Source organism: Chiloscyllium plagiosum, chromosome 11, assembly GCF_004010195.1.
Source record: "Chiloscyllium plagiosum isolate BGI_BamShark_2017 chromosome 11, ASM401019v2, whole genome shotgun sequence".
Taxonomy (NCBI): domain Eukaryota; kingdom Metazoa; phylum Chordata; class Chondrichthyes; order Orectolobiformes; family Hemiscylliidae; genus Chiloscyllium; species Chiloscyllium plagiosum.
The window spans coordinates 75600539-75621741 of record NC_057720.1 but is presented as its reverse complement, the minus strand read 5'-3'; positions in this window follow the sequence as shown (position 1 = coordinate 75621741).

The following is a 21203-nucleotide window of genomic DNA, read 5'->3' as shown; positions in this document are numbered from 1 at the left end:
CAGTGACAGCAGAGCCTGAGGGTCCTGGTTGCGAGTGAGTGTGGATCCAGTGACAAAGAGATGGTGCCTGAAGAGTGGTGACTCTGACATCAGTGGGTCTGGTGCAGGTAGTGGAGCAGCTGTGATTGGTCGGCTCAGTGCACATGGTCGGGCTGGCGGAATGATGATGGACTTCCTTTCAGCTTTACCTCTAGATTCTTTTTACTCTTAAAATGTTCAAATAGTGCAGGGTAGTAGCGACAAGTTGAAGTTTTCACTGCATTTTACTGTGTTATTTATTAAAGATCACAAGTGACAACAGATCATCATTCATATTGGGAACCCAGAAGTGCCTGTGGCAGGAAGGTAGGGGTCATCTTACCGAAGGCAGAACAGGAAGGACCATGTGCTAATTAGAAATGACAGGTAGATCAGGGAAAGTAGAAACTCAATCAACAGCCCCACTGGGAGATGGGAGTGATGCTGAGGGGAGTACAAGAAAATGCCAACGTGGATACATCCTTAATCACTGACAAATGTTAGTTGGAAGAGGTCCACAGGAAATAGTGCCATCCACATGAAGGTGGGAACCCCCTTCACAGGACCTGTTCTGACTGCATCTCTGTATTTTTAAAAATTTGTCCTCTATTATTCCTGCGATGAACCTTTGAGAATGATTCTGGGGCCAGGAAACTCAGGAGGTCCTGGCAGTGTTGACCACTGGCCAGAGAGAAGAAAGGACCAGGGGCAGCCCCTTGAGATGTGTTGGGTAGTAATGGGCAGAATTTGGAGAATAGTGTGAGAAATCTCACTAGGGCTCAGGGACAGAAACTGTCCATGAAATTCACTCTTAACTGATTCCTGGTTAAATCCAGCCCATGGTTTCTCCAGAGCCCTGAATAACTGAAGTATAACCTGTTCAATTCCTCGCGTAATGAAGAATAACAATGCAGTAATCTTCTTAACTGTTTGCTGTTTCTCCATACTGACTTTTTATGACTCATGCACAAGAACACCCAGATCCCTCTGCACCTCAAAATTCTGCAGTTGTTCTCCACTTAAATTATAGTCTTTAATTAATTATTCTTTTCAAAGTGAAGGATTTCACATTTTCTCACATTTTACATCGGCCAGATTTTTACCGTAATACTTAACCTTTCTATATCCATCTGCATTCTTATTATTTCATTTTCGCAACCTACCTCCCTATGCATCCTTGTGTCAACCACAATTTTAACCTCTATGCCTTTGATTCCCCTCACGTTAGCCATTGGTATAAATTGAAAAGCTTTGAGGGCCCAGCACAGACGCATACTGTAACCTCCCAATCTCTTTGTGTATACTCTGTTTTCTGTCAGTCAACCAATCTTCTGTCCATGCCCCAACCCACCACACTCATGAGCTCCTACTTTGTACTATAATCTGTTATGTGGCACCTTGTCTAATTCCTTCTGGAAATCCAAGTACAGGAAATCAACAGGCTCCACTTTATCCACAGTGCATGTCATTCCATCAAAAAATCCCAATTGGCTAAATATGACTAACTTTAACAAAGCCATGCTGACTGCCGAAACGTCGAATCTCCTGTTCCCTGGATGCTGCCTGACCTGCTGTGCTGTTCCAGCAATAAAGTTTCAACAACTGACTCTTCGTGATTACCTTGAATTTTTCCAAATGCCCGGTATAACTTCCTCTGGCATCCTGTAGATCCCTCCCAATAGTAATTTCGCATCTAACTTCTCACACTCCCTCAGCGGAACCTTTTTCCTATTCCTATCCATGTGGACAACAAGAATTGGATACTTCCCCTCCCAGTATAAGTTTTTCTCCAGCCCAGGGCAGATATCCCAAACTGTGGCATTACATGGGCTGGACTGGGCTTCTGGGCTTATGGTCTTTGCTGCAGGGAACAGTGTCAATTCACCCTCACTGTACTGTCCCCCATCACTGTATTCCTTCTTACCCCCCCAACCACTTGAATGGCTTACTGTGCCACTCATCCATCCACCTGCCATCACTGCCATTAAAACCAGGTGTAAACAAACCTCAAACTTGCTGGAACATTGTAAAGGCTGAAGCATCTACACACCAGCCTTCTGGGTCTCCTATCTTGCCACACCTTCAGTCAGAACTCCTGTCCCTGACCACTGACCAAATCAGAAATCCCTGTCTGTTACCTGTCTAACACCACAACCAGTAACAAATGGACCACTTGAAAGGAATCTCACTTTCTGTTGGACTGGGATTGAAACCACAATCTTCAGGTAATTTTGCCACCACTGAGCTACATCCAAAAGAACATTCATGCCAGAGTGTGGGGCAGAGAGGGTGAAATGTGTAAGACGAACCAGTAGCTGCAAAAAAATGTACAGCCCAAAGAATGGGAGAAAGGTGCAGACGTGGCACGGTGGCACAGTGGTTAGCACTGCTGCCTCACAGCGCGAGACCCGGATTCAATTCCCACCTTAGGCGACTAACTGTGTGGAGTTTGCACGTTTTCCCCGTGTCTGTGTGGGTTTCCTCCGGGTGCTCCGGTTTCCTCCCACAGTCCAAAAATGTGCAGGTCAGGTGAATTGGCCATGCTAAATTGCCCGTAGTGTTAGGTAAGGGGTAAAATGTAGGTGTATGGGTGGGTTGCGCTTCGGCAGGTCGGTGTGGACTTGTTGGGCCGAAGGGCCTGTTTCCACGCTGTAAGTAATCGAATAAAAAAGTAATCTAACGTGGGGTCAAAGTCATCGAGAAACTTGAGGCCAGAAATTGATGCAGTGAACAGTAAGTAATTCAAACAGTTCATGTGATGAGTTACTGCTGAATCAAAACATGGGAATGTTCTATTGTGAGAAAAGAGTGAAACGCAGTTCCTCCTGACATTGTGTAAATAATGTTTTATCACAGGATTAGTCAAGGGCAGTAATATAAACAGTCACATGTGGATGAGACATAATATTGCGTCACAGCTTGGCTTTTTGAACATAACCAGAAGTAGTTAGTATTTTGGTGGTCCATCTTATACTAAGAGGTGCAATTTAAACCTAAGTCCTCTATTAGAAATTGACAGGGGTGGGGGCAACTATGGTTGTACAGCCTCCCACCAGGATCTCTCACATGGTAAAACCCTTCAACTGATCCGAAACCAAACAATGCTAGAGATCACCGTAGGTCAGGCACCATCCATTCCCATCCAGGCTCGAAACATCAGCTTGTTCTCTTTCCACGGATGCTCCCTGACCTGCTGTGATCTCCAGCATGTTTTATTTTCAGTACAGATTCCAGCATTTGCTCCATCATCTGATCTTGTGGATTACACAATACAGTCAGCCTAGAGTCATAGAGTCACAGAGGTCTATAGCACAGAAAAATACCCTTTGGCCCAACCACTCTGTGCCAATTAAGAATAACCACCTAACAATTCTAATCTCAATTTTCAGCACTTGGCCCATTGCCTTATATCATGTGACATTGCAAGTTCAAATCTAAATATTTCTTAAATGTTATGCAGTTTCTGCTCTACCACCCTTATAGACAATGAATTCCACCTCCCTCTGGATGAAAAATATTTCTTCATTTCCCCTCTAAACCTCCTTCTCCTTGCCTTAAATCCATGCTCCTGGTCATGAATCCCTTCACCAAAGGGAAGCGCTCCTTCCTTTCTACCCTATCCATGCTGTTCATAATTTTGTATTTCTCCTCAGTCATCTCTGCTCCAAGGAAAATAACCCCAGTCTATCCACGCTCTCTTCATAACTAAAACGCTCCAACTGAGCCAACATCCTGGTAAATCTGGATAAAAGCAAATTACTGTGGATGCTGGAATCTGAAACCAAAAGAGAAAATGCTGGAAAATCTCAGCAGGTCTGGCAGGAGAGAAAAAAGATGACTTTTTGAGTCTAACTGACCCTTTGTCAAAGCTAAAAAAAGGGAGGTATTTATACTAAACTGAGAGAAGGTGAGTCATGGCTCTAGAAGCAAAGGTAGCAATAAAGAGGTGATAGTGACAGTGCATAGGGAGATTATAGGGAGATTAGGAGCTGTGCATGAACGAGACTGAAGCCGGTGATATGTGACAAAATATGTGGGGGATAGTGGGGACGGGTGAAGCAGAGGCAAAATGGAAAACAGGGGAGAAGGGTAGCAAAGAGGGAAGAGGAGAGGAAAAAAGGTGATGAGAGAGTGGGGAGTGAGAGATAGAGAGACAATGAAGAAATAAGTGAAAAAAATATAAATGAATAAATAAATTAAAAAATGAAATAAATGAAATAAAATTACGGAGCAGAATGAAAACAGAGGGGTCGAGATGGGATAATCATCTGAAGTTGTTGAATTCAGTGTTGAGACCGGCCGGCTGTAACATGCCTCGTTGGAAGATGAGATGTTGTTCCTCCAGTTTGTGTTGAGCTTCACTGGAACATTGCAGCAGGCCCGAAATAAATGAAATAAAATTACGGAGCAGAATGAAAACAGAGGGGTCGAGATGGGATAATCATCTGAAGTTGTTGAATTCCATGTTGAGACCAGCAGGCTGTAACGTGCCCAGTCGGAAGATGAGATGTTGTTCCTCCAGTTTGCGTTGAGCTTCACTGGAACATTGCAGCAGGCCCAGGACAGCCATGTGGGCATGGGAGCAGGATTGTGTGTTGAAGTGGCAAGCCACGGGAAGGTCCAGGACCTGTTTGCGTACAGACCGAAGGTGCTCAGCAAAGTGATTACCAAGTCGGCGTTTTGTCTCTCCGATATAGAGGAGACCACATTGGGAGCAATGAATGCGATAGACCAAATTGAAAGAGATACAAGTGAAACGCTGCTTAATCTGAAATGAGTGTTTGGGGCCTTGACTAGATTAGATTCCTTACAGTGTGGAAACAGGCCCTTCGGCCCAACAAGTCCACACCAACCCTCCGAAGAGCAACCCACCCAGACGCATTCCCCTACATTTACCCCTTCACCTAACACTCCTGGCAATTTAGCATGGCCAATTCACCTAATCTGCACATCTTTGGACTGTGGGAGGAAACCGGAGCACCCGGAGGAAACCCACGTAGACACAGGGAGCAAACTCCACACAGATAGTTGCCCGAGGCAGGAATTGAACTCGGGTCTCTGGTGCTGTGAGGCAGCAGTGCTAGCCACTGTGCCACCGTGCCACCCCTTGGATGGTGAGCATGGAAGAGGTAATGGGGTAGGTGTTGCACCTTCTGCGATTGCATGGGAAGGTGCCATGTGTGATGGGAGAGGTGTTAGGTGTGATGGAGGAATGGACTAGGTTGTCCTAGAGGGAACAATCTCTGCGGAATGCAGACAGGGGGAGGGAAGGTAAGATGTGTTTAGTAGTGGCGTCGTGTTGGAGATGGCGAAAGTGGCGGAGGATTATTCTTTGCATGTGAAGGCTGGTGGGGTGAAAGGTGAGAACAAGAGGCACCCTATCCTTGTTCTGGGAGGGGAGGAAGGGGGATAAGGGTCGTAGCGCGGGAAATGGACCGCACGTTGTCGAGAGCCCTGTCAACAACTGTAGGTGGGAAGCCACGGTCGGAGAAGAAGGAGCACATATTAAGAGCACCACTTTGGAAAGTGGCCGCATCAGAACAAATGCGGCAGAGGCGAAAGAGCTGAGAGAAAAGGATAGAGTCCTTACAGGACGTAGGGTGAGAAGAGCTGTAGTCCAGATAGCTGTGGGAGTCAGTGGGCTTGTAATGGACATTAGTGGATAGACTATTGCCGGAAATGGAGATAGAAAGGTCAGGGAAAGGAAGGCAAGTGTCGGAGATGGACCAGGTGAATGTCATTCCTTTCCTTGACCTTTCTGTCTCCATTTCCGGCAATAGTCTATCCACTAATGTCCATTACAAGCCCACTGACTCCCATAGCTATCTGGACTACAGCTCTTCTCACCCTACGTCCTGTAAGGACTCTATCCTTTTCTCTCAGCTCCTTCGCCTCCGCTGCATTTGTTATGATGCGGCCACTTTCCAAAGTGGTGCTCTTAATATGTGCTCCTTCTTCTCCAACCGTGGCTTCCCACCTACAGTTGTTGACAGGGCTCTCGACAACGTGCGGTCCATCTCCCACGCTACGACCCTTATCCCCCTTCCTCCTCTCCCAGAACAAGGATAGAGTCCCTCTTGTTCTCACCTTTCACCCCACCAGCCTTCACATGCTAAGAATAATCCTCCGCCACTTTCGCCATCTCCAACACGACGTCACTACTAAACACATCTTCCCTTCCCTCCCCCTGTCTGCATTCTGCAGAGATCATTCGCTCCACTCCTCCATCACACCTAACACCTCTCCCATCACACACGGCACCTTCCCATGCAAACGCAGAAGGTGCAACACCTACTCCATTACCTCTTCCATGCTCACCATCCAAGGCCCCAAACACTCATTTCAGATTAAGCAGCGTCTCACTTGTACCTCTTTCAATTTGGTCCACTGCATTCGTTGGCTCCCAATGTGGTCTCTTCTATATCAGAGAGACAAAATGCTGACTGAGTAATCACTTTGCTGAGTACCTTCGGTCTGTACGCAGTCAGGTCCTGGACCTTCCCATTGCTTGCCACTTCAACACACAATCCTGCTCCCATGCCCACATGGCTGTCCTGGGCCTGCTGCAATGTTCCAGTGAAGCTCAACGCAAACTGGAGGAACAACATCTCATCTTCTGACTAGGCCCGTTACAGCCTGCTGGTCTCAACATTGAATTCAACAACTTCAGATGATTAGCCCATCTCGGCCACTCTGTTTTCATTCTGCTCCGTAATTTTATTTCATTTATTTCACTTATCATTTTTTAATTTTTTTTTCACTGTTCTGTACCTTTTATTTCTTCATTGTCTCTCTTTCTCTCACTCCCCACTCTCTCATCACCCTTTTCCTCTCCTCTTCCCCCTTTGCTACCCTTCTCCCCTGTTTTCCATTTTGCTTCTGCTTCACCCATCCCCCCCATCCCCCACATATTTTGTCACATATCACCGGCTTCAGCCTTGTTCACTCACAGCTCCTAATCTCCCTATTATCTCTCTATGCACTGTCATTATCACCTCTTTATTGCTACCTTTGCTTTTGGAGCCATGACTCACCTTCTCTCAGCCGAGTATAAATACCTCCCTATTTCTCCCTTTTTTAGCTTTGACAAAGGGTCAGTTAGACTCGTAATGTCAGCTCTTTTCTCTCCTTATAGATGCTGCCAGACCTGCTGAGATTTTCCTGTATTTTCTCTTTTGTATTCTGGTAAATCTGCTCTGTGCCATCTCCTTCCCTCCTCTCATGTGGATTCCAGAACTGCACATAATGCTGTAGCTGTGGCCTAACTAACATTTTAGATAGTTTCAGAATAAGCTCCCTCCTCTTAAATTCTATACTTCAGCTAATAAAGGCAAGTGTTCCATATGCCTGCTTAGCCACTTAATCCATCGATCCTGCTCCTTCAGGGACCTGTGGACACACCAAGATCCCCCTGATCTTTACCGTTCAGAAGAAGGGTCACTAGACCTGAAACGTCTACCCTGCTTTCTCTCCACAGATGCTGAGTTTTCCCAGCAATTTCTGGGTTTTTTTGTTTCTGATTTCGAGCATCTACAGTTATTTGGTTTTTTTTTTCTTTGATCTTCGGTGCTTCCCAGGGTCCCTATATTCATCATGTATTCCGTTATCTTGCTTGCCCTGCTCAAACACAACTTTATCTGTACGTGTGTAATGAATACTCAGCTACCCATCTATCCATTTCCACAGCATGATGGCTGTAAGAATGATTGAATTTTCAATCAGCACAGTTCTCATTCCACAGAAATAATAATGAGTGCAATAAAGGCATGGGAATGAAATGATCATTCTCATTGCTAACAATGTGGAATGGGAGTAGTTACAATGAAACCATACTGTACATTTGTTTACACTTAAAAATGATTTTATTCTGGTCAAGAAAAGAATAATATATTCGTGGAGTCATAGTGTAATACAGCACGGAAACAGACCGTATGGTTGAACTAGTCCATGCCGACCATAATCCCAAAGAAAACGAATTCTACCTGCCTGCAGTTGGCCCATGTCCCTCCAAACATTTCTTATTCATGTACTTACCTAAATGTCTTTTAAACATTGTAACTGCACCCAAATCCGCCACTTCCTCTGGAAGCTCATTCCACACACGAACCACTCTCTGTAAACAAATTGCCCCTCATGTCTTTTTTTAAATCTCTCTCCTCTCACCTTAAAAATGTGTTCTCTTGTCTTGAAATCCCCCATCCTAGGGAAAAGACACCTGCCATTCACCTTATCTATGCCCCTCATAATTTTATGAGTGGGTGGCACGGTGGCACAGTGGTTAGCACTGCTGCCTCACAGCGCCAGAGACCCGGGTTCAATTCCCGCCTCAGGCGACTGACTGTGTGGAGTTTGCACGTTCTCCCCGTGTCTGCGTGGGTTTCCTCCGGGTGCTCCGGTTTCCTCCCACAGTCCAAAGATGTCCAGGTTAGGTGAATTGGCCATGCTAAATTGCCCGTAAGTGTTAGGTAAGGGGTAAAATGTAGGGGTATGGGTGGGTTACGCTTCGGCGGGTCGGTGTGGACTTGTTGGGCCGAAGGGCCTGTTTCCACACTGTAATGTAATCTAATCCAATCTAGTTCAAAATCTAATCTAGTTCCCCTCAACCTCCTGCACTCCAGTGAAAACATTCCCAGCCTATCCAGCCTCTCCTTATAACTCAAAACCTCCTTTCCCAGCAACATCCTGATAAATCTCTTCTGAATAATATCTTAATAATATCCTTCCTATAACAGGGAATTGAACAGGCAGTAGTGGTGTGAGCAGTGGAGACAAACTTGTACATAGTGAAATGACAACAACTATTGTTTTATGCTGAGTTAGGACATGGGAGTTAGCAAACTGAGAGATCTCATTACAACCTAACAATGAACCAGATGTTGTATTTTGCTGGATTGTTTTTACATAATGGGTTTAGATTAGATTAGATTAGATTAGATTCCCTATAGCATGGAAACAGGCCCTTCGGCCCAACAAGTCTACAGCGACTCTCCGAAGAGTAACCCACCCAGACCCATTCACCTACCCTATATTTACCCCTGACTTGGCATGGCCAATTCACCTGACCTGCCCATCTATGGATTGTTTATATGTATGTACATTTATGCATGACAAAAGTATAACAGAAAATGATCATTATTTTGAACATTTTGCTTTTAGTTAGCTGTCAAAACGAAATTTGAAAATGTCCACGCTCCCAGTCACCAGTTAAGGAAAGAAAAATGTTAAAAACATATATTAAACAATTTCTCTTTGCTGTCGGGCTACTTGTGATATTTGAAAGCATTTGCCAGAATCTTTGAAATCTTTAAAAATACTTGTGATAAAATAATTTATGTGAAAGCCATAATTTTTTGTAGTTGGACAATATTTTTCTTCAAGGACCTACAGGGATTTGACTGATTTCAGTACTTAAGCATCAGTTAAGTCATTCCTGCAGACAAATATAGAAGCCAGCAGATCTTGTTGAACAGTCTAATGTCTAAGTGGGCGTTCCATCATTTACCATTAAGGCATAATCTTAGTCAAGAGAGGTGAGAGGAGTTACATTAATGCTCCCAGCTTTACTTTTGTTTTTTTTGGAAAGACAAGATTGTGAATAAACATGAAATGACAGTCTTATTTTCTTTTATGCCATTTTACAAGGATGGGGAGAATCACTAGAACCTCAAAATGGTATCTAGGTGACAGATCAACTCTGGATAGATTTACTCACAGTTTGCATTTTGTCTTATGATATAATGGTTATTGTAATCAACTTTGCTAAAGTAACACACAGAAAGCGAAATCAAAGAAGGAACTTGCATTTATATTGTGACTGCAGGACATCCCAAATGTGGTTTACAACCAATTAAGGGAATCTAACTACAGTCATAGGAAAACTATTGGAAAAGTCTGATGGACAAAATTAATATCCCACTTGGAAAGACAAGGATTAATCAAGGACAGTCATCATGGTTTTGTAAGGGAGAGACAACGTCTGAAAAATTTGATTGAATTTTTCAAAGAAATGTTGAGATATTTAGATGGTGGCAATGCAATTGATGTGGCCAACCTGGACATCAGTCAGGCTTTGAGAGGGTCTTGAATGCACACTGATTAAGAATCTAAGAGCTCAAGAGAATCAATTTGGCAAATTGGCTCCAAACTTAGCTTAGTGGTGGAAGCAGAAGTTTTTGTGACTGGAAATTTGTGTACCACAGGGTTCAGTACAGGGATGTGTACATTAATGATCGAGACATGCATGTAGGAGGTTTGATCAGTAATTTCGCAGATGACATGAACATTGATATTATGGTAAATGGTGAGGCGGAAAACTTAGACTAACAGGACCAAATCGACAAGCTGCCTGAATGGGCCGAACAGTGGCAAATCAAATTTAACTCTGAAAAGTGTGAAGTGATGCATTTTAGGAGTATTAACAAGGCAAGAGGTTATATGTAGAACAGTAGAACGCTAGGAAGTACAGAGGATTAGTGGGATTTTGATGTGCCTGTCCACAAATGCAAGAAGGCAGTTAAGAGGCCATATTGAATACCTGCTTTTATCAGTCAAGGCATTGAATACAGGAGCAAGGAGGTTATGTTGGACATTAGTTAGGCCACAGCTGGAGTACTCTGTGTAGTTCTGGTTGCCACACTATAGGAGAGATGTGATTGCACTCAGGAAGAGATCACCAGGATGTTGCCTGGGCTGGTGTGGGCAGTACCTGATTGAGGCAAACAAAGTTCTGAACATCATACACAGAATAGATTGAGAGATACTCATCTCCTTATTGCAGGAGTCAATAATTAGGAGCATCGCTCTAAGATATGGCACAGGAGGTTTAAACGGGGTTTGAAATCTTTTTCACCCAGACGATTGTGGATATCTGGAAATCGCTGTCTAAAAAGATGGTAGGGATGGGAACTCTGAACACATTTAAGAACTATTTAGATGGTCACTTGAAATGCCATAACATATGAGTCTACAGGCCAAGTGCTGGAAAATGGTATTAGAATGGATGGATATTTGGTGATAAGTGTGGACAATATGAGCTGAAGAACTTCTTTCTGTGCTTTAAAACTCTATGATTCTAAGTACTTCTGATGTGTAATTGCCATTATAGTGTAAGCGATGTATTGTAAGATAGCTAATGTGCACATTTGTCAACCAGCTTTTGAGATCTCCAGACGTGTTCCTTTTCTGACGATGAAATGGTTTTGCTTGCTCTGTGTTTTACACACACACACAAACCTTCAGCATTTAATAGCATTAGACTGGCACTTCCAAGTTACCTCCCGCTGATCTTAGTTTCAGCCCACTCTGAAGCATTTATCTGAGATCTGAACACCCACTCACGATGGAAACACAAAGCAGAAATCCTTTACCCCACTATTCACCTCTGTTAATCAATGTATCTGAAATTGGCTTCATTCCACCACTGATCTGCCAATTTTATTGCTAACTTTCTCCAGAGTAAAAGATGTTAAAAATGTATTACCAAACTTAACACGGCAGTGTTTCTGCTACATTGCCAGCACTGGAAATGTTTAACCTGACAAGCTGTCAACTTGTTGTTCTTATTCATTGGAAAAGCCTAATTCATGCAATTTGAAAGGAAAGTCACACTCAGTTAAGGTAAAGGGGAGTTACAGCAATGAGGTAAAAGTCCCTTGATTATAAAGATGCAAAAAAGAGTCCAATTCACAGTTAGATGTTTTAAAATGCAGCAGAGTAACTGGTGAAGTAGTTGTGAATCTTTTGATGCAGGAAGTTTGGAGGATAGCCAAATACAGCGGAGTGCTATTGTCTATTCAGATCTGTATTTACATCGATCTTCAAAAAATTACTGCGGTTTTGTATGAATAACTCGTTGAGTTCATACGTAATGCAAATAAATCTTGCTAATGAAAAGTAAGGTCGAGAACTAAAAGAAAATCTATTTTACAAACATACCATAGTGTGTGTTATTAACAAGTAATCAGCTCACAAACAGGTGCTTACACAGGGGTCTTTACAATGTGGAATTTTTACAATTTACAATGCAGAAAGCATATTGGTGGCCCTAGAAATTGGAAATTGGACAATCAACATACAACAGGGAAGAAAAGCATCTTACATATAGAAGTATAGAAGATTTGTGCACCAAGGAAGTCTATCTGGCCCACCATATGGGTGGTACAGTGGCACAGTGGTTAGCACTGCTACCTCACAGCGCCAGAGACCTGGGTTCAATTCCCGTCTCAGGTGACTGACTGTGTGGAGTTTGCACATTCTTCCTGTGTCTGTGTGGGTTTCCTCCCACAATTCAAAAATGTGCAGGTCAGGTGGGTTGGCCACTCTAAATTGCCCATATTGTTGGGTGTGGACTTGTTGGGCCAAAGGACCTGTTTCCACACTGTAAGTAATCTAATCTAAAATTTCTGTGCCAGACAATAAACAGTTCTCCATCATAATCTTACTTTCCAGTTCTTAGTTCATACCCAGTAGATTACAGCACAACCAGCACATTTACAGGCATAACTTTTATCTAGTGAAGGTTTAGGTCTCTACCATCGTTTTAGGGCAGTGACTTCCAAACTCGCAACATGTTCTGCATGAAGATAATTCTTCTTAACCCCTCTCTAATCTTTCCAGCTTTAAATCTAAACTTTCAAGTTATTGATATTTCTGCTAACTAACAAACCTTTAGGAAGTAAAACCCTCCTATCCACTTTATCCGGGCCCCTCATAACTTTGTCCACCTCAAGTAAATCTTCCCTTGGCATCCTCTGTTCCAAAGCACACAACCCTCTCCCATCTCTCCTCACTGGCTACATTCTTGTAAATCTCTATTGTGCCCATGCTATGCAGTGATATTGTCACTGGACATTGAACACTGCAGAAAACAAGGTAAGACTGATAAACTAAACTACATTTATTTCAATTCAAGAGGCTTAACAGGAAAGGCAGATGAACTCAGGGCATGGTTGGGAACATGGGACTAGGATATCACAGCAATTACAGAGATGTGGCTCAGCGATAGACAGGACTGGCAGCTTAATGTTCCAGGATACAAATGCTATAGGAAGGATAGAAAGGGGGGCAAGAGAGGTGTGGGAGGGGTTTGCATTATTGATAAGGGATAACATTACAGCTGTACTTAGGGAGGATGTTCTTGGGAATTCTTTGAGTGGAACTGAGAAATATTATTGGGATTGTATTATAGATCCCCTAATAGTCAGCAGGAAATTGAGAAACACATTTATAAGGAGATTTCAGTTATCTGCAAGAATAATAGGGTGGTTATGGTAGAGGATTTTAACTTTCCAAACATAGACTGGGACTACTATAGTGTTTAGGGCTTAGATGGAGATGGGTTTGTTAAGTGTGTACAAGAAAATTTTCTGGATTCAGTATGTGGATGTACCGACTAGAGAAGCTACAAAACCTGACCTTCTCTTGGGAAAATAAGGCAGGGCAGGGGACTGAGGTGTCAGTGGGAGAGCACTTTGGAGCCAGCGACCATAATTCTATTCATTTTAAAATAGAGATGGAAAAGGATAGATCAGATCTAAAAGTTGAAGTTCTAAATTGGAGAAAGGCCAATTTTGACAGTATTAGGTAAGAACTTTCAAAAGCTGATTGGGGGCAGATGCTCACAGGCAAAGGGACAGCTGGAAAATGGGAAGCTTTCAAAAATGAGATAACGAGAGTCCAGAGACCCTGTTCCTGTTAGGGTGAAAGGAAGGCTGGTAGGTATAGGGAATGCTGGATGACTAAAGAAATTGAGGTATTGGTTAAGAAAAAGAAAGAAGTATAGACAGGATAGATCGATTGAATCATTAGAAGCGTATAAAGGCAGTAGGAGTATACTTAAGACGGAAATCGGGAGGGTAAAAAGGGGACATGAGATAGCTTTGGCAAATAGGGTTAAGGTGAATCCAAAGGGATTTTATAAATATATTACGGACAAAAGGGTAAATAGGGAGAGAATAGGCCCCCTCAAAGATCTTTTGCTCGAAACGTCGATTTTGCTGCTCGTCGGATGCTGCCTGAATTGCTGTGCTCTTCCAGCACCACTGATCCAGAATCTGCAGTCATTGTTTTTACCCCTCAAAGATCAGCAAGGCAGCTTTGTGTGGAGTCACAGGAGAAGGGGGAGATACCTGATGAGTATTTTCCATCAGTGTTTACTGTGGAGAAAGACTTGGATGATATAGAATGTGGGAAAATAGATGGTGACATCTTGAAAAATGTCCATATTACAGAGGAGAAAGTGCTGGATGTCTTAAAATGCACAAAAGTGGATAGATCCCCAGGACCTGATCAGGTATACCCTAGAAGTCTGTGGGAAGCTAGGGAAGTGATTGCTGGGCCCCTTGCTGAGATATTTGGATCATCAATAGTCACAGATGAGGTGCCAGATGACTCGAGGTTGGCTAACATGGTGCCACTATTTAAGAAGGGTGGTAAGGGAAAGCCAGGGAACTATAGACTGGTGAGCCTGACATTGATGGTGGGCACGTTGTTGGACGGAACCCTGAGGGACAGAATATTCATATATTTGGAAAGGCAAGGACTGATTCAGGATAGTCAACATAGCTTTGTGTGTGGGAAATCATGTCTCACGAATTTGATTGAGTTTTTTGAAGAAATAATGAAGAGGATTGATGAGGCCAGAGCAGTGGACATGATCTATATGGAATTCAATAAGGCGTTCGACAAGGTTCCTCATGGTAGACTGGTTAGCAAGGTTAGATTTCATGGAATACAGGGTGAATTAGCCATTTGGTTCCAGAACTGGCTCAAAGGTAGAAGACACAGAGTGGTGTTGAAGGGTTGTTTTTCAGACTGGAGGCCTGTGACCATTGGTGTGCCACAAGGATCGGTGTTGGGTCCACTGCTTTTTGTCATTTATATAAATGATTTGGATGTGAACATAGGTGATATAGTCGGGAAGTTTGCAGATGACACCAGAATTGGGGTGTAATGGACTGCAAAGAAGATTACCTCAGAGTACAACGGGATCTTGATCAGATGAGCCAATGGGCTGAGGAGTGGCAGATGGAGTTTAATTTAGATAAATGTGAGATGCTGCTTTTTGTAAAGGCTAATCAGGGCAGGACTTATACACTTAATGATAACACCCTGGGGAGTGTTGCTGAACAAAGGGACCTTGGAGTGCAGGTTCATAGCTCCTTGAAAGTGGAGTTGCTGGTAGATAGGATAGTGAAGTAAGTGTTTGGTATGCTTAGTCATAGAGATGTACAGCATGGAAACAGACCCTTCGGTCCAACCCATCCATGCTGACCAGATATCCCTACCCAATCTACTCCCACCTGCCAGCACCCGGCCCATATCCCTCCAAACCCTTCCTGTTCATATACCCATCCAAATGCCTTTTAATCCTGCATCCTTCCGACTTCTTATCCTGTTACTTCACTTTCCTTTTTCCCAGTCCCATGATCTCCTAGCTTTGACTCCTTTCAGCCTTATCTTTATTGGTCAGAGTATTGAGTACAGGAGTTGGGAGGTCATGTTATGGCTGTACAGAACATTGGTTAGGCCACTGTTGGAATATTATGTGCAATTCTGGTCTCCCTCCTGTCGGAAAGAAGTTGTAAAACTTGAAAGGGTTCAGAAAAGATTTACAAGAATGTTGCCAGAGTTGGATGATTTGAGCTATAGGGAGAGGTTGAATAGGCTGGGGCTGTTTTCCCTGGAGCATCGGAGGCTGAGGGGTGATCTTATAAAGGTTTATAAAATCATGAGGACACGGAGAGGGCAAAGAGAATAGGGTATTTTCCCAGGGGTGGGGGAGTCCAGAACTAGACGGCATAGGTTTAGGGTGAGAGAGGAAAACTTTAAAAGGGACCAATGGGGCAACTTGTTCACACACAGTGGGTGGTGCGTGTATGGAATGAGTTGCCTGAGGAAGCGGTGGAGGCTGGTCCAATTATAACGTTTAAAAGGCATCTGGATGGGTACATGAATAGGAAGGGTTTGGAGGGATATCGGCCGGGTACTGGCAAATGGGACTAGATTAATTTAGGATATCTGGTCGGCATGGCCGAGTTGGACTGAAGGGTCTGTTTCCATGCTGCACATCTCTATGACTCTATGATTCTAAGTAATCCATAACCCAAGGCTAGTGTTCTGGGAACATGTGATCACATCCCACCAGAGCAAGTGGTGAAATTTGAATTTGAATTTTAAAAATTTGGAATTATAAGATAGCTGAATGGTAACCATGTAACCATTATGAATTTTTAAAAAAATCTGCTTCACTGATGTGCTTTAGGGGGAAATAAATCATCCATTCTTATCTGATCTGGCCTACATGTAAGTCCAGAACAACAACAGTGCTTGACTCTTAACCACTCTCTAGGCAATTCAGGATGGGTGATAATTGTTGGCCTAACCAGTGTTGCCCACATAGAATTGTAGAGGTATAAAATTATATAGCACATTGGTCTAACCAATCCATACTGAACACAATCCCAAACTAAACTTGTCCCACTTATCTACTGCTGGCCCATATCCCTCCAAACCTTTCATATTGGCGTAAGTGTCTTTTAAGAGTTGTAACTGTGCCCAAAACCACCACTTCCTCAGGAGGTTCTTTCCACACGTGAATGACCCTCTGTATAAGAACTTTGCCCCCATTCTCGAGAATGAATTTAAAAATCATTTTAGTCCTTTAAAGTATGCACAAGGCTCTAGCTGCTCTAGCATAACCTCCCTTGGCTTTCATTCCATGCGTTGACTCGAAAAGGCAAATACCTTGCAAAGCTTTGTTACCATATTATCTCTCTGTCCTTACATCTTCAGGGATCTGTGAATATCCTCTTCTAGATCTCCCTGATCCTCTACACTTCTCAGTATCCTGTCACTTACTCTTGCCATAATCGCGCTGCCAGAGACATTACTTCAGTCTTCTCCAGGTTTAATTTTGTTTGCCACTATCAGCGCACAGCAGACTAAAGCTGTGGGCGGCATGGTGGCATAGTGGTTAGCACTGCTGCCTCACAGTGCCAGAGACCCGGGTTCAATTCCCGCCTCAGGCGACTCTCTGTGTGGAGTTTGCACATTCTCCCCGTGGTCTGTGTGGGTTTCCTCCGGGTGCTCCGGTTTCCTCGCACAATCCAAAAATATGCATTGATCATGCTAAATTGCCCGTAGTGTTAGATGAAGGGGTAAATGTAGGAGAATGGGTCTGGGTGGGTTACGCTTCGGCGGGTCGGTGTGGACTTGTTGGGCTGAAGGGCCAGTTTCCACACTGTAAGTAATGTAATGTAATCTAACCTAATCTAAAGCATCGCTATCGTCCTGCAGCATCTTCCACACTCCCAATGACATGAACCGCAGGAGGCAAAGGATTAATTATGAGCTCCACAGGCTTCCAGTTACAAAATCATTAATCTAACCTGGAGAAAATATCAAATTCAACTGTTCATTTGCCCATAAATCAAATGGGCTTTTACTTCTCCTCATAACCTCAAGGCCTGCCTAAGTGTTTCACAACTGGTTGATTATTTTTGAAATACAGTCATTATTGTTATGTAGCTGTGAGTGTTCAGAGGTCTATTTGAATGCATTAGCTTGTATTAACATATCCTTATTATTTAATCTCATCTAATTGATATGCAGTTTCCCATTTTCCTTCCCGCTGGACAGAAATGAGACAGCAACAATTCCCAAAGTGCATGTCGGAGCAGTTACCTCTTCACTCCAGCTCACTACTTGCTCTTCCAGCTCTCCAAAATGGACATCAGGCACCATCATCTCAGGAGAAAGTGAGGTCTGCAGATGCTGGAGATCAGAGCTGAAAATCTGTTGCTGGAACAGTGCAGCAGGTCAGGATTCCTGAAGAAGGGCTTATGCCTGAAACGTCGATTCTCCTGCTCCCTGGATGCTGCCTGACCTGCTGCACTGTTCCAGCAACACATTTTCAGCACCATCATCTCAGGGCACACTGCCTGGCACCCACTGCACCCCTTGTCTATGAATATTGGCATTGGATATAGAATCCCTACAGTGAAGAAAGTGGCTATTCAGTCCATCGAATCTGCACCAATTCTCCAAAGAGCATCCCACTCAGACTCTGCCCCCTCACCCTACCCTTGTAATCCTGCATTTCCCCATGGCTAATCCACCGAACCTGTATGTCCTTGGGCACCGTGGGCAAATTAGCATGGCCAATCCACCTAACCTACACATCTTTGGGCTGTGGGAGGAAACCAGAGCACCCAGTGGAAACTCACGGGGAGGTTGTGAAAACTCTACACAGACAGTGGCCCAAGGCTGAAATCGAACCCAGATCCCTGCCATTGTGAGGCAGCAATGCTAACCACTGTGCCACCTGTGACTCTCATGGCACATCTCTGATCTACTTGTAACTCTGCAATTCAATAATGCCAGAATATTTTGGGCACAGGGAGAGGTCACCAGACAACTCGCAGATTAAAACAGGGCTCTTTTTCCTTTCTCTCTTAGTGCTCTCTCACTTTGCAGCTACTTGGAATGAGGCAGGGGAAGGGATTGAGTGAGATGAACATGATTGGACCAGCTGTTAGCGAAGGCAGGATGTGATGAGTGGAGTGCCAGTGGGTTGTGCGACATTAGCAATGTTGAGGGTTTGGGAAAGAGCCTGAGAAACGTCACTGAGCGTCACAGAGGGGAACCCTTCAGGAGACTCAACGAAATTGACACCTAGCTGAGTTCCTGTGAAATGCAGCTCTTTGGTTCAACATCTTGTCCAAAGGTCAGCATCTCCAAACCCACAGCAGTCCCTCAGTATTGCACCCAAGCATATGTTTAGAGTTAATTCTGCAGTGCTGTGAGGCTGACAGCACACTGGAATCTCCAGATATAAAGATTAATCTCCAGCACACCACTCTTGGAGATGCAGGGAAGATAAAAAAAAATGGACTATTATGGAAAATCTTTGTTTTAAGTTTTCTTTGAAATCATCTGTTTACAAATTACAACGAGGTTGACCACAAGAGTAAGGACTGCTTCACTGATAAGAAAATCTATGCACCCAACAATCAATAAAAATCTTTTTCTGATTCCAGAAACTTCAGTGCTTCCAATTTGAAATTCTCGCACGTGTTTACATACTGCCAATGGCCTAATTGTCCCTTGTTAAGTCTGATTTATCTTCCAGCCTCCCAATCAGACACAGAATTTTCAAGTACAGATAGTTCCTATTTTAAGTAGGTTTGAATTACAACTTTATCGCAGTTTGTAAATTATGGAACTTGCCTGAATGACGCTACCAACCTTGACTCCATTTTTATTTCAACGCAGTGACTGTTGCCTGGTGGAGTGGCAGAATGTCTGTAAATGAACCCTCAAGCTCAGCGAGCAAACCTACATCCAAAACCTCAACCTGAGCTACAAATCTTCTCAAAACTCGCTAAGTACAATAAGCATAAAGGTGAATTACAAAAAGAAGTTCAGGAAAGAAAATCAAACATATCAGGAAAACGTATGGAGAGGATACACCAAAAAAAACCATTTTTTTGTGTTAGAAGTATGTAAAAAGCAAGGACAAATGAAGCAACACGTCAGCTATATTATGATCAAAGTGTCACCCTATCTGTGGAGGCAGACAATATGAGTAAGGGACATCTTGAAGACTTTGAGCTTGTCTTCACCGAAGTTCAGGTCAATTATCACACTATAATTAAAATGAGAGTGAGACATATCATGGAAAGAGCATGTTAAGAGGGGAAACCTTATTATGTTTGACTTATTTAAAAACATATACATCCCCATTTCTGAATGAATTGAAAGTCTGGTTGGGGTATCTGGTCGGCATGGACGAGTTGGACCGAAGGGTCTGTTTCTGTGCTGTACATCTCTATGACTCTATGACTGTGCATATTTGAGAACCGATGCAGGAACTGCACTTGTTCTGTAGTTTATTTTTTCAAATCATGTACCGCCATATCACTCACTGTTTTCCAAAACTCCTCAGAGCTTCCCACTGCCCTTTGTCAACATCCTTGCTGCTTCCTCCTTCCTCTTCCAGTTAACCCCTTCATTGTATTCTGATCCCCTTTCCCAAACCCCTGTTCCTCCCAATTTCTGCCCCTCTCCCCACTCACTGCTTCTCACTTGCCACCTATCACTTCATCACCATTCCATCATTACCTTCCTCTCATTGCCCCTCTACCTATGCCCTCACCGATTCCTGCTTGGCTTATTCTCAGTGCCTCGCTTGCAATACCTCTCTGACAAGCTCCCACTGTCAGCAAGGTCTCAGGAAAGGGAAACTCCAAGTGGGATGTAAGAAGTGGGGAGTGGACTGTCCAAAGATATGCAGGTTGAGTGGTTTGGCCATGCTAAGTTGCCCACAGTGCCCAAGGATGTGCAGGTTAGGTGGGTTAGCCATAGGAAATGTAGGGTTACAGGGATAGGGCAGGGAGTGGGTCTGCGTGGGATGCTCTTTGGAGGGTCGGTGTGGACTCGCTGGACCAAATGGCCTGTTTCCACACTGTAGGGATTCTATGGTAGGTTGACAGAGTCCTTCTGGGGCCCTTCGGCTCACAACAGCTAACAGGTTTGTAATGTCTCCATTTTTCTAAATACCTCTTAATCTCCTTGAAGCCCATTTCCTTGGTCATAGTTTTAGTCCTAATTTCTTCCTACGTGCCTTTATGTCTGTTTTCTTCCTGCTCCTTTGAAGGAAAGCATTCAACACTAAAGGTCTGTTGGGTTACGTGCTGAACTGTGTAAGATTGCCAATGTATGTAAGTTTCACAGTTTGTTTTCCAGATTATGACATGGCTCATAAGTATGCTGAAAACAAATCTGATTATCAGTATTATGTATAAACATGGCAAACTAAATTGCAATCATGTTTACCACAGTTAATGTGAGACTTATTATTTTTCTTTAAAGTACTCAGGTTATTTCCCCCAAATGACTCTGAAAAACTCCATGGATTAATTAGCGCAAGTGTTTATTTTTCTTGGAACTTTTAGTTGTAACTGTCTATGTTAATGTTCCTGCCTTGTAGTATATTTAGTTGGCTAAAGAGAATCAATGACTCAAGATTTAGGATCAGTACCAACACATGAATCTATGCCACACACTACATTAGATTCCCTACAGTGTGGAAACAGGCCCTTCAGCCCAACCTGACCCTCCAAAGAGAAACCCATCCAGACCCATTTACCCTTAACATTATGGACAATTTAGCATGGCCAATTCAC